Source organism: Folsomia candida, unplaced genomic scaffold, assembly GCF_002217175.1.
Source record: "Folsomia candida strain VU population unplaced genomic scaffold, ASM221717v1 Fcan01_Sc004, whole genome shotgun sequence".
Taxonomy (NCBI): Eukaryota; Metazoa; Arthropoda; class Collembola; order Entomobryomorpha; family Isotomidae; genus Folsomia; species Folsomia candida.
In genome coordinates, this window is record NW_019091196.1 from 5,665,920 (window position 1) to 5,678,788 (window position 12,869).

Below are 12,869 nucleotides of genomic sequence, written 5' to 3' on the forward strand. Positions count from 1 at the left end.
TTATTTCTTTCTATTTCTTTCTACCAAGTTATATAGTTATCATGTTTGGTTTGGAAGGACACGAGATCATTGGATGGGAATCATGCGATGGGAAAACAGTTGGTTTTGCAGAGTTTGTTTGTTGTCAGCAGACCTTGCAAGTCATCCGTACGATGGAATGATGACTCATCGGATCGGCTCCTTCCTTACACTCCAATCCATTCTGTCAATACGCTTTAATTCATTCCATTTCCGAAAGGAGTGACGATGACAAAAAATATTTGCATTCCATTCCAAACAAAATTTTGAAATGAAATAGTTTATACAGGCAAAAACCAGCAAGGAAATTTTGAACTTGTGAAAATGTACTTCGAAGATTACTCATAAAATTTCTTTCTGGCTTAAAGCGTGTATTAAAATAACAGCTATGCAAATTGCTAATAATGACGAAATTCTGAAATTTTTGCAAGATTTTGACCATTCTGTCAATACGCTTTAATTCATTTCATTTCCGAAGGCAGTGACGACGACAAAAAATATTGCATTCCATTCCAAAGAGACTTCGGAGTGCCAACCAACATATTTACATTCCTTTTCGGCGTTTCTAAATTAATAAGTATATAAATTTATGATAAAAATTGAATTTTGAAAGATTTCGAAAAAATGAAATCTACACATTATTTAATTCATTTCATTTCCGAAGGCCACGACGAAGACTAAAAAAATTGTATTTCATGTATTTTATTTGCGAATTGCTCATAAAATTCTTTCTGGCGTAAAGTTTGTGCTAAATTAAAAAGTGTGAAAAGTGTGAATCAATGATGAAATTTTATCAGGATTAAAAAAAATTAAGTCAATACGTTATTTAATTCATTTCATCTCCTAAGGTGGGGACGACGACTAAAAAATATTTTGCTTTTTGAGCACAGAGGAGTGAATAATTTCAAGTGAAATAATTTACAAGTTCGAAAGCCACAGCTAAATCTAAAATTTATTTATTTGTACGGTAAAGATTACTCAGAAAATTTCTTTGCGGCATAAAGTAAATTAAAAAGTATGTAAGTTTTCAATGATGACATTTTTCCAGAAAGAAAATATAAATTTCCGAAACAAAAAAAAATATTTATTGCATAGCACAAGTAAACCTATGATGTTTTTAAGTATTAAAACTTACCTAATATATTTTAGTGGTGTTAAGCCTTTTCATAAATTATGTCAGGATTTGATAAATTTAAAATGCCAAAATTTTGGCAAGGTACATAAGAAATTTATATAGTTTAGTTGTATTTAGGTTTGTAAGAAATTAAATTTTGTCAAGATATCAAAGAAAACTTAAATTTTGAAATTGCAAAATTTAAAATTTCGATCATTTGAATTGCATGTAAAATATTGTAAAAACTTAATGATATTTACATAAAGTATCATTAACTGTTTCAAATTTGATTCCAAAATGAAAACTTGGGTTCATTCGGACAGCAAAGATTACACAAGGAGAAATCATGAATGTTAAATTGGAAGGAGTTTGTGCGTAAAGGATGTCACCCTATTCGTTACCAGAGATTAATATTATGTAAATTTGCACGGTAATACTTTATTACCAAAAATTGTCACAGAGTAGAGTCACTATATTTTGGTAACAGTAATTCGTGGTAATAATTTTGCCCGAAATTGTCCCCTCTCAAATTTTAATTTGAAATTCAGAGTTTCCAGACAAATTCAGGTTCTTCAGTAGCAAATCGTTACCAAATAAGCGCCTCGATCGCAATTTTGTTACCATGAGTTTCCACTAGTTTCCAGACGAGCAAATCATTACCAAACGTCGCAATTTTGTTACCATCCCTGCCACATTATTTCCAAATGTCTAAAAATTTTCAAAAATGTCCCCCATCCCTCCCGCACATCCCCGCTTTTGCATGTCATCCACTGTTCGACTGAATTATACATATTGTTCCTTTTATTCACTCCTCTCTGCTCTGCTCGCTGGAGTCATCTCAGTCTCCAACCAAACCAGTGTCAACTCTGATTTGAATAGAATTATGAAACCTGACATCCCACGAACGACCAAACCAATTCTCCCAACTTTTTCAAACCTTTGATTAGATTGGATTGAAACATTCAATACGCTACGATACATACACAAAATCCACAAAAAAGTCATTCTTCATCCGTACCTACACATGCATAAAATAAACACATACATACATCCATCCTCAAAGAAAACTATACATACCCACCCATTTTTTTACCCTCTCTCTCCTAAAAAAAAACTGTGTACACTTTCCCGTCCAATTCGAAAAACCGATTGGTTTTGGTTTCTCTCTCCTTTTGGTCAAGAAGAAAACGAAGTCGTGTCGCGAAATTCGTGTCCTTTGCCAGACCACCGAGGCGGACGCGGAAGGCACGGTTAGTTATTTAATATTGAATAAAAAGCGCCGGCCGAACCTCTCTCGAACGAAAGGGAAGAAGGAAAGGAAAGATGATTAATATTTGGTACATTTGGGTGAATAGATTGACACTTTGAATGTGCATTTGACTTTTGCTGCTGCTCAGTCTTCTCGGGGTCTGAATAGTACAGGCCTAGGCAAGAGAATCCATTAATCAGTCGGTGGAATAATCCAGTGACACAGACACAAATGCAGTGCAGCACCCTCCCTCCCTCCTCCGAGGTCCCCCTGCTGCTTGTGAAAATCCTTTTTGCAGAGGAGAAGATGTACACAGGAAAAGCAACCCTTTTTCTTGGTCGTGCTAGTGACCACCACGCCACGCCACGCCACACAGCCATTATCCCTCATCATTGAGCCGCATTGTTTACTGTGAGCTAAACTAGAACCAGGGTCGAAAATAGATTCAGGAGAGGAGAGGAAATCAATGTCAACGCAGGGATAAAGGCAAGAAGGATTATTGCTTAACCCTTTTTTTGGAGAGAGAAGGTCTCATCTCGAATCTATGTAGCTAGTCGCCAGGATGTAAAGTAGATTCAGGATTTAGCTGGCCGATTTGGTTGGATGGATTGGATAGTAGGTGAAATTATGGAGTTATTTTTGGTGTGTATGAGTTTTGGGTGGTGGAGGAAGGGAGGAGGAGGAGGAGGATCACGTCATGTAATGCGTGTTGTCCTACGGCTTTAAAATTGAATTGATAATGGGCGAAGAAGAAGAATTTGCAGGGAGAGATGGGACGAGGACGAGGATGACGTCTGATGTCCGACCAGGGGGCAAGTTTTGACATGAATGAGGTTTTAAATAGATTTTTTTTGTTGTGGGTGTTTTTCGTAAAGTGGGGAAAAGTTGGGGTTGGATTGGATAGATTGGACAAAATTATGGTGGGGAGTGGGGTTTTGATATTTTTTTGTAAATTTTGTTTAATACGTAGGTTACAAAAATCTGCGTGCATTTTTGCGATGTTTGTACATTGTGGAAAAGTTGGGTAGAGAAAATAAGATTATCAATGCACCTAAATTGGTAAGGGTACAACAATCTGAGTGAATTACATATTTACATACGTCTTCTAACATGTGCAAAAGTTAGGTAGAAATAATTCCTGCCTAAAATAAAGAGACGCCAATAAACACTATATTGTAACCTTCGTAAATTTACTTTACTGGGTTACAAAAATCTGCGTAACTTTTTTCTTTGTCCTCCAGCTATAGTCTCGTTCCTTTAGTACATAAATATTTATCTTCCCACCAATAACCAGGCGTCCCTCTGTTTGTCCCTTAGCGTGCATCGGACTAGGAAGAAACTTTCTGTTCTTCTCTGTTACCCGGTGTTCTGTTCTCGGCCTGTCCAGCCGAAATCTGATTGAATTACATACGTTTTCATAACCTGTGTAAAAAGCTGGCTAGAAAAATTAATGGCTAAAATAAAGACACGCCAATAAATTAAATACGATATCGTAATATTCGTAAATTTACTGGGTTACAAAAATCTGCGTAACTTTTTTCCCTCATTCTTGTTTCTCCAGCTATAGTCTCATAACTTTAGTACATATTTTTCTTCCCACCAATAACCATGCTGTTTCTCTCTCTTAGCGTGCCGGGCTCCGAACAAACTTCTCCGTTCTTCTTCTCTTCTCCGTTACCCGGTGTTCTGTTCTCGGCCTGTCCAGCCGAGTTTGAGTGTTCAAGGAGGGATTAATTGGAGTTGAGGAAGGAGATGGCTGTCAGTCGCTGTCTGTCAAGATGGCCCAAAGATTAATGTGATAACTTTCCCCGTGCCCATCTGCCTCCCAGAAGAAGCAGACGACGCACAGGCAGCCCGAAAACTAGACTGGCTCGAAACATCACAGTTTCCTTGTAATTATTCCCCCCTCCTTTTGTCGTAGGATTACGTATTCACCATCACGATTTCAATTTCTTCCTCGACAAACAAAACCACTCCTCCTTCAAAGTACGACACCCTCGTTACGTCCAAGGCGAGAATGGATGTATCGCTTAGTTAATATTTAGCAGGGATGGAGAGGAGGGATGGGTGTACGTGCGGGAAGGATGGGGTGGATTTTTTTTGGAAAATCAGCAAAAAAAGACGAGATGGTTTTTAGGAGTGGGTTTAAATTGGGTCAGAAAATTGAAAAAAGGAGAAGAGAGTTTTGTCGAATTTTTGGGCGTATTGCATTTTTTGGGGGAAATTTTGCACAAAAAAGTATGGATATTAAAAGAGAAACTAGAATTTTGTGAAACTAGGAGCGACTCATTCGATAGATTGTTTTTAGAAAATTTCCCACAAAAAAAGTAAAGATTTTAGAAGAAAAAAATTGAATTTTGTGGAACTCTAGATAAATATTTTTTTAAGTATTAATTTTTTTAAGATATTTTCTAATACACTGAATATTTACAAAATAAAAACTGGAATTTTATACTCTAGACGAATGTTTTCTTAGGGGATTAAATGTTATCTCGAGAAATTTCCACACAAAAGGTCAGGATTTTAAAAAGAAAAACAGGAATTTTAACGAAATTTTTAACAAACTACGGTACGATTCGAATAGATAATCCCTTAAAAAAGAGGGACCACATCATTTTTGCACCTCCTCCACGAACTGTTGCCTCATTTATTTCCATTATAATTACCCCACGACGAGTGATCCTCCCCCCGTCATCTTAGCCACGGAGGAAGCCTCTCATTTGCATTTTTAGAGGGTCCCGTATGCATGAGAATTATTGAGATTGTCGGCTTTCTTGGAGGAAGAAAGTTGACTTTCTTCCTTCAGATGTTTACCTAACTGATTAATTTTTTTAAAAAAAGAAAGAGAAAGCAAGGCGGGATTATTTGGAAATTTTGTACATTTGTTTTACTTTGTTAAGAAACTGAAAAAAATCTTAAATATGTAAATCGTATTTTAATAATTCCTAATTTTTATTAACGCGATTTAAGAATGGCATTTTGTTAAATAAATTTTGAAAATATTTAGTAATTATTTCCTGAAAACGACGGAAACAAAATTTTGATATGAATCTCATGAATTTTGGATACTCGTAGGAGTTCCATCAACTTTAGCGATTTTTATTTGGGAATTTTGTACAATTATGTTGTCATCAATTCTATCTAAAATACATATATTGTATTTTAATAATTCCCAATTTTTATTAATGCCATTTAAGAATGACATTTTGTTCAATAAATTTTGAAAATATTTAGTAAATATTCCCTGAAAACGAAGGAAACAAAATTTTGATGTGAATCTCATGAATTTTTGATACTCGTAGGAGTTCCATCAACTTTGGCGATTTTTATTTGGGAATTTTATACAATTATATTATGTTATCAACTGTATTGCGTTTTAAGTTTTTAAAATTTTTCCTTCTTGTTTTATTTTAGTATTATTCTCAATTAAGCAATTAATTGTGCTTTAGGACGACAAGAAAAGTGGACCTATGTACACAATTGTTAAGTAATAAATTTCTTCCCGAAATTTATTTCGACTTCGAAGTCTTACATTTTAAATCATTTTTCCGGTCTGGGAATTTATTTTAAAATTATGCCCGACTGTAGAGCAGCGAGTTGTCAAGTTTTTAGAAATACTTATACACTCCAGATTTGGACCCTTTTTGAAGGGTCCAAAACCCTTAAAACCTAAATTTTTATTATCGCCGTTTCAGAATGACGTTTTGGGAAATAAATTTTTAAAATATTCAGTAAATATGTCATGAAAACGGTGTACAAAAAATTTTGCTATGACCGAATACTCTTAGCAGTAGCATTAAATTTGACGATTTTCAAATTTTTGGGATAAAAAAATATGTCATATATAAATGTCGATCATAAAAATTTAGGAATTTACAAAATATAAAAATGCTAAAATTAGATGTAGTACAATTGTTTGCAAAATTTCAACACAATTTTAAACTCCATTGAAAAAAATATCTAAGAAATAACCCGACACGATGGATGACACCTTTATTCATTTCACCAAAATTCCCACTTTCTCCCATTCAGTTTCTTGCAGTGCAAATTTAAATTTACCAAATTTGCCCATCCTCCCCTCCCGGTGAAATTTAGGGATTGTCAAAACAGCAAAAAATGCGGACCTCCTACTTTCAACTTTCTCGAAGGCGATGGTGGGTTTCTACGCACATAAAAATGCAACTCTTTTGTATCTTAATTCAAACTAGTGAGGGTAATATTTTATAATTTACATTTTAAAAAACATGTCATACTTAAATGTCGATGATAAAAAATTGGAAATTTCATATAATTAAAAACAATGAAATTAGATCCGGTGCCTCGTTGGTGAAGTTTTATTGTAAATTTAAGCTCCCTCCAAAAAATTAGCTAAAAATTAACCCGACACGATGGATGACACCCTTATCATTTCGCCAAAACTCCCACTTTCTCCCATTCAATTTCATGCCGTGCAAATTTAAATTTACCAAATTTTGGTAAATTTCATAAAACAGCAAAAAACTTTAATTTAATGAAGACTAAAATTCGACCGTAATTTTAAACCGTAATTTAAAAAATAGTTAAAAAATACGATGGATTCATCAAAACTCCCACTTTCTACAACCAATTTCTTTCAGTCCAAATTTAAATTTACCGAATTTGCATATCCTCTCCTCCCGGCGAAATTGTGAAAACAGCAAAGAAATCTGCATACCCCCTACTTTCTCAATGACGACTTTGGTGGGTTCATTTATACGCACATAAAAATGCAACACTTTTACAACTGAACTTTAAGCCAGTGAAGGTAATTTAAATTAAAAAAAATGTCATACTTAAATGGCAATCATAAAAATTAAGGAATTTTATAAAAGATAAAAATACTAAATTTAGATGACGACGTACCTTGTTCAAATTTTATCGTATTTTTAGATCCCGTTAAAAAAATTAGATAAAACATAACTCGACACCATAATAGATGCCACCTCATTATTTCTCCAAAACTCCCTTTTTCTCTCATTAATTTTCTCGTAGTTCGAATTAAAGTTTACCAAATTTACTAAATTTTGGAATTTCATGAAACCACAAAATACAGTAACATTTAATGAAGACCGGTTCACTAAAATTATACGTGATTTTAAACCCCATTAAAAATATTACCTTAAAAAACAATCAAAACTCCCACTTTCTCCCATTAAATTTCATGCAGTCCAAGTTTAAATTTACCAGGTTTGCCCATCCTCTTTTCCCGGCGAAATTTAGAGATTATCAAAAAAACAAAAAATGCGTACCTCCCCCCTTTTTCTCGACGACGACTTTGGTGAGTTTATAGTTTCAAAAATGCAACCGTTTTGTAACTGATGTTCAATCAAAGCAGTGTGACGGTATTTTATAATTAATATTTTTATAAATGTCACACTTGAATGTCGATCATAAAAAGTCAGGGATTCATAAAACTTAAAAGTGAAATTAGATTCGATAACGTTCTCTAACAAATTTTATCGTAGTTTTCAACCCCATTGAAAAATAGATAAAAAATAACCCGACACGATAGATCATATCCCATCTTTTTTCAAAAACTTCCACTTCCTCAAATCCAATTTCTTGCAGTGCAAGTTTAAATTTACCAAATTTGCCCATCCTCGGAGAATTGTCAAACCAGCAAAAAAATGCGTCCCTCTTCCTCAACTATGACTTACGCACATAAAAATGCAGCCGTTTTGTTACTGAAATTCAAGCCATGGACACAACAATTTTGTAATATATTTAAGAAATGCTATGCTTGAATGTCGATCAATTTTGGAATTTATAAAACAAATCAGTAAAATTAGATAATCCTTCCAAGGCCTTCGTATTTTGAGACCGCATTAATAAAAAATTTGCTAAAAAATACGATGGATTCATCAAAACCCCCACTTTCTCCCATCCAATTTCTTGCAGTTTAAATTTACTAAATTTGCTCATCCTCACCTCCCGACGAGATTGTCAAACAGCAAAAAATCTTTTTCCTGACGATTTTAGTAGGTTTATACACACATAAAAGTGCAACACCTTTGTACTAAATTGAAGTTGAAACTAGTGGCCGTAATTGTTTAAATTTATATTTTTTTCATGTCATACTTAAATGTCGATTATAAAAATTGAAGAAATTGATAATAAAAACACTAAAATTAGATACCGGACAGTTCTTCTCGAAAAATTCTTAAACCCGGACACGATGGATTCATCAAAACTCCCACTTTCTCCCATTGAATTTATTACAGCCCAATTTTAAACTGACCAAATTTGCCCATCTTCTTTTCCCAGCGACGACCTTTCTGGGTTTATACGCACATAAAAATTCAACCGTTTTGTAACTGAAGTTCAAGCTATGGACAGTAAAATTTTGTAATATATTTTAAACAAAATGCTATGCTTGAATGTCGATCATGAAAATTTAGTAATGTTATAAAAGATAAAAACGTTAAAATTAGATGAAGAACTTTCCTCAAATTTGATCGTAATCTTAGATCCCGTTAAAAAAATTAGATAAAACATAACCAAAGATGACACCTCATAAAATATAGGTAAACACACTAAAATTAGATGAGGTACAGCTGGCGAAAATATTTAACCGTAATTTTTGAACCCCATTAAAAATTGAAAAACATGACAAAACTCCCACTTTCGCCATCCAATTTCTTGCAGTCCTAATTTACCAAATTTGCTCGTCCTCTCCTCCCAGCGAAATTTTAGAGATTGTCAAAACAGCAAAAAATTTGAGGACCCCCTTCTTTCTTGACGACGCCTTACGTGAGTTTATAGTCACAAAAATACAACCCTTTTGTAACTGAAGTTCAAACGGCATTTATAAAACCACCCCCACCCCCACCCAAATCCACCCCCACCCCCATCAAATCCACCCCCACCCCCATCAAATCCACCCCCACCCCCACCCCCATCCACCCCCACCCTCGTCCACCCCCACCCCCACCCCCATCCACCACCACAATTTTTATGGGGCAACGTGAGATACCTTGGGGCAAAGTCAGATTCTATTTCATATTGGGGTATCGTTCGTAATTAGCGAGCGAAGCGAGCAGGTTAGGTTAGATCAACTAGGTACGCGGAAAGCCTGGAAGGCTGAGCTAGCAAACCTAGCTAGCTAGGCTAGATAGAACCTAGGTAGCTAGGGTAGCTAGAACCTAGATAGCTAGGCTAGATAGAACCTAGGTAGCTAGGCTAGATAATTGGATTGGTGGGGGTGGATGAGGGTGGGGGTGGGGGTGGTTTTATAAATGCCGAGTTCAAAGCAGTGACTGTAATAATTTATAATTTATATATTTTTTAAATGTCATATTTAAATGTTGATCATAAAAATTAATTTCATAAAATATAAAAAACACTAAAATTAGATGTAGTGTAGCTCTCGTCAAAATTTTATTGTAAATTTAAACGACATGAAAAAAATATGATAGATTTATCAAAAATCTCACTTTCTCCCATCCAATTTCTTGCAGTCCAAAGTTTAAATTTACCAAATTTGCCCATCCTCTCCTCCCGGCGAAATTGTCAAAACATCAAAAAAACTGCGTTCCTCCTTCTTCTCTTCGACGACTTTGGTGGGTTTATAGTTTCACGTCACTGATCCTGAGACAAGATCAATCTCCCTTGCGATCTGCGATTTGTGATCATAATTGAAATTGTATTATTGGTCGGCATCTGATAAAAGGAGTGAAAAGAGAGAAGTGGTCGAGTTTGACTGGTTGGTGCACTTTTTACCATGATTCCTTTTACTAGCTCGTTATTGTGGGAGATAATACGACGAAGAATTTTTGCTATGGGAGGAGGAGGAGGGACTAAATAATTTCCTGCTGGGCTTATAAAATTGATTCGTGGGAAGGAATCAATTGCAAATATTTTATTTAGAACGAATTTATGTATGCAATCGAATGAATTGGAAGCCAGGGTTGTGCAAAAAATGGGTAGCTCACAATATGGAAAGAATGTATGAGGTAAAATAAAATATAAAGAAAACAGGCAATAATTGATCTATTTATTAAAATTTTACAAGAATTTTTTTGTAAAAATTATTTTGCCGTGAAAACTGGACAAAAATCTGTTAAAAATTGTGGAAAGGATTCAGCAATTTCCTGCCGGCCTTTCCTGCCGGGCTAGTAAAATTGATTCGTGGGAAGGAATCAATTGCAAATATTTTATCCAAACCAATTTATGTATGTTATGGAATGAATTGGAAACCAGAGTTGTATAAAAAAAATGTGCAAAAAATGGGTGAATCATGACTTAGAAAAAAATATGAGTCTAGAATAAAATTTGGGCAAAACCTAGATATGTACATAACATCCAGTGATCTATTTATTAAAATAGGATCGGCAATTTTTCGTAAGATTTTAGTTGTGGCTTAGAAATTCAGTAACTCTGTTTAAAATTGGATCAAATGCGAGTAATGTTTATAAACAATTTATTTGCGTCAATAATTAAAATTTCAGCTCCACAAGTAACGAAAAGTTTGAATAAATTGCCTTGATGGAAATTAAAATCTGTAATTAAATTATGATCCGTAATTTTTCGTAAAATGTTATTTATGTCGTGAAAACTTTACAAACTTGAAAACTTTATACTGTCAAGCTTTATAAACAGGCAAATCTGTGTAAAATGCGTGTCAATTTGAATTTGTATTTAAAGTCTAAACAATTTTAAAAATAGGAGGTTATTTACATTAATAATAAAAATTTCAAGTCCACAAATAACAAAATATTTGAATAGATAGTTTTCTCACAAAGTTAAATGAACACTGGAAAATAAGTAAAATATTTACGACGAAGATAGATCTATTTATAAAAATAAGCTGGGTAATTTTCGTAAAATTTTATTTTTGTCGTAAAAACTAACAAATAAGTCTTAAAAATTTTGTAAAGTTGTGTAAATTTTGGTTTCTAATCCACGTATATTTAAACAATTTAAAAAATTGGGGATTATATACGTCAATATTAAAAATTTAAGGGTGACAAACAATTACGGAACTTGAATAGATGGGATGAACCCAATGATGTTGTATGGTGATGATGAAGCCTATGAATTCTTGTCATCACCGAAAATTGATTGAAAAATTTTAATGTCAATGAAAATCGTGCCAGTATCAAAATGGGTAGAAAAACAGAAAAAATAATAACCCAAAATTTGTATTTTAAAAAACAATTTGAAAATTAGTTTTACAAAGTTTCTCTCGATTTATTCCCGATTTTAAGTCATAATAATCGCTATTAAAAGCGGAAAATGGCTATAAGTCGAATCTCGAATATTAAGGGTACAAGTGAAAATCGTGTCGGTAACAAAATGAGTAGAAAAATGAGTCCAAAATTTTTAATTTTCGAAATTTTTTAAAAATTCGGTTTGCAAATTTCTCCCGAAAAATGCCCTTGACGATTTTCCCTTCTTCCCCAATTGCACTTTCTACGGCGAAATTATATATATTCATTCGACTGAGAAATCGCAGCCTTAATCGCAACCCTGTCCATTTTCATTGGAGGTGGCTAAATATCAGAGTTTAGTCGCAATGTCGACATTGATTAAAGAAATCGTAAATACAAAGCGGAATGAGTGAAGGTGTGGTTCGTGGGATTTAGTATCGGTCCGTTTGCACTGAGGAGCTGATGAGATGTGATGTGATACGAGAAATGAGATCAAAATTGGTTTGGTTTTGGTCTTCTGGTTCGTCTTTTCGTGGTCGCGGGGTCCCCCAGAAAGGATGTGGTAAAACTGGTAACTACGCACTGGTAACATTTTTTTACCAAAATATTTAAATGTCTATAAGATTCTAAAAATTTGAAATCATTTTCTTTCCAGGGTATATTTAGGATGATCAATTTGAACTTTTATGAATTGATTGGTACCATTCGGTAATAAAATTGTTACCAAATCAGTTTTACCGAAATAATTGTTCACGAGATTCAAAATTTTGTTAGAATCAATTTTTTGTAGAGTGATTAATTTCACCTATTTGAATTAATTGTTACCGTTCGGTAATAAAATGGTTCCCAAATCGACAGTTACATATTTCCGTAAATCACACACGAATAATTTGGAATTGGAAGAAACTGAGTTTTGGAAATTCAGAAATAATTTATTTTACTTGAACTGTAAAAGTTTGAATCCAATTGTATAGATTTTTTTATAAAAATATTAATATACCAATTTAATAGATCTTGCGGTAGGTTACGCCATAATTAAAAATTCATAAGTTTCCAGTAAAATTTTCACAATTTGTGCAACTTATCAAAATTTTATCTTGAAAGCTCGAATTTTACCATGAAACAATAAACTGCTTTCACCGAAAAAGAATAGCTGCGTTTTTTACCGGATAAATTAAATTTTTAGTTTCCTTTTTCTACACTCAAGATAAGGTAGCAATGAATCATTACCATGCGGAATCACTATGTGTCTCTACCACGTCGGTAACGATTTGTCGTAAAAATGGTGATAATAAATTCAGGGAAATTCAAATTCATTACC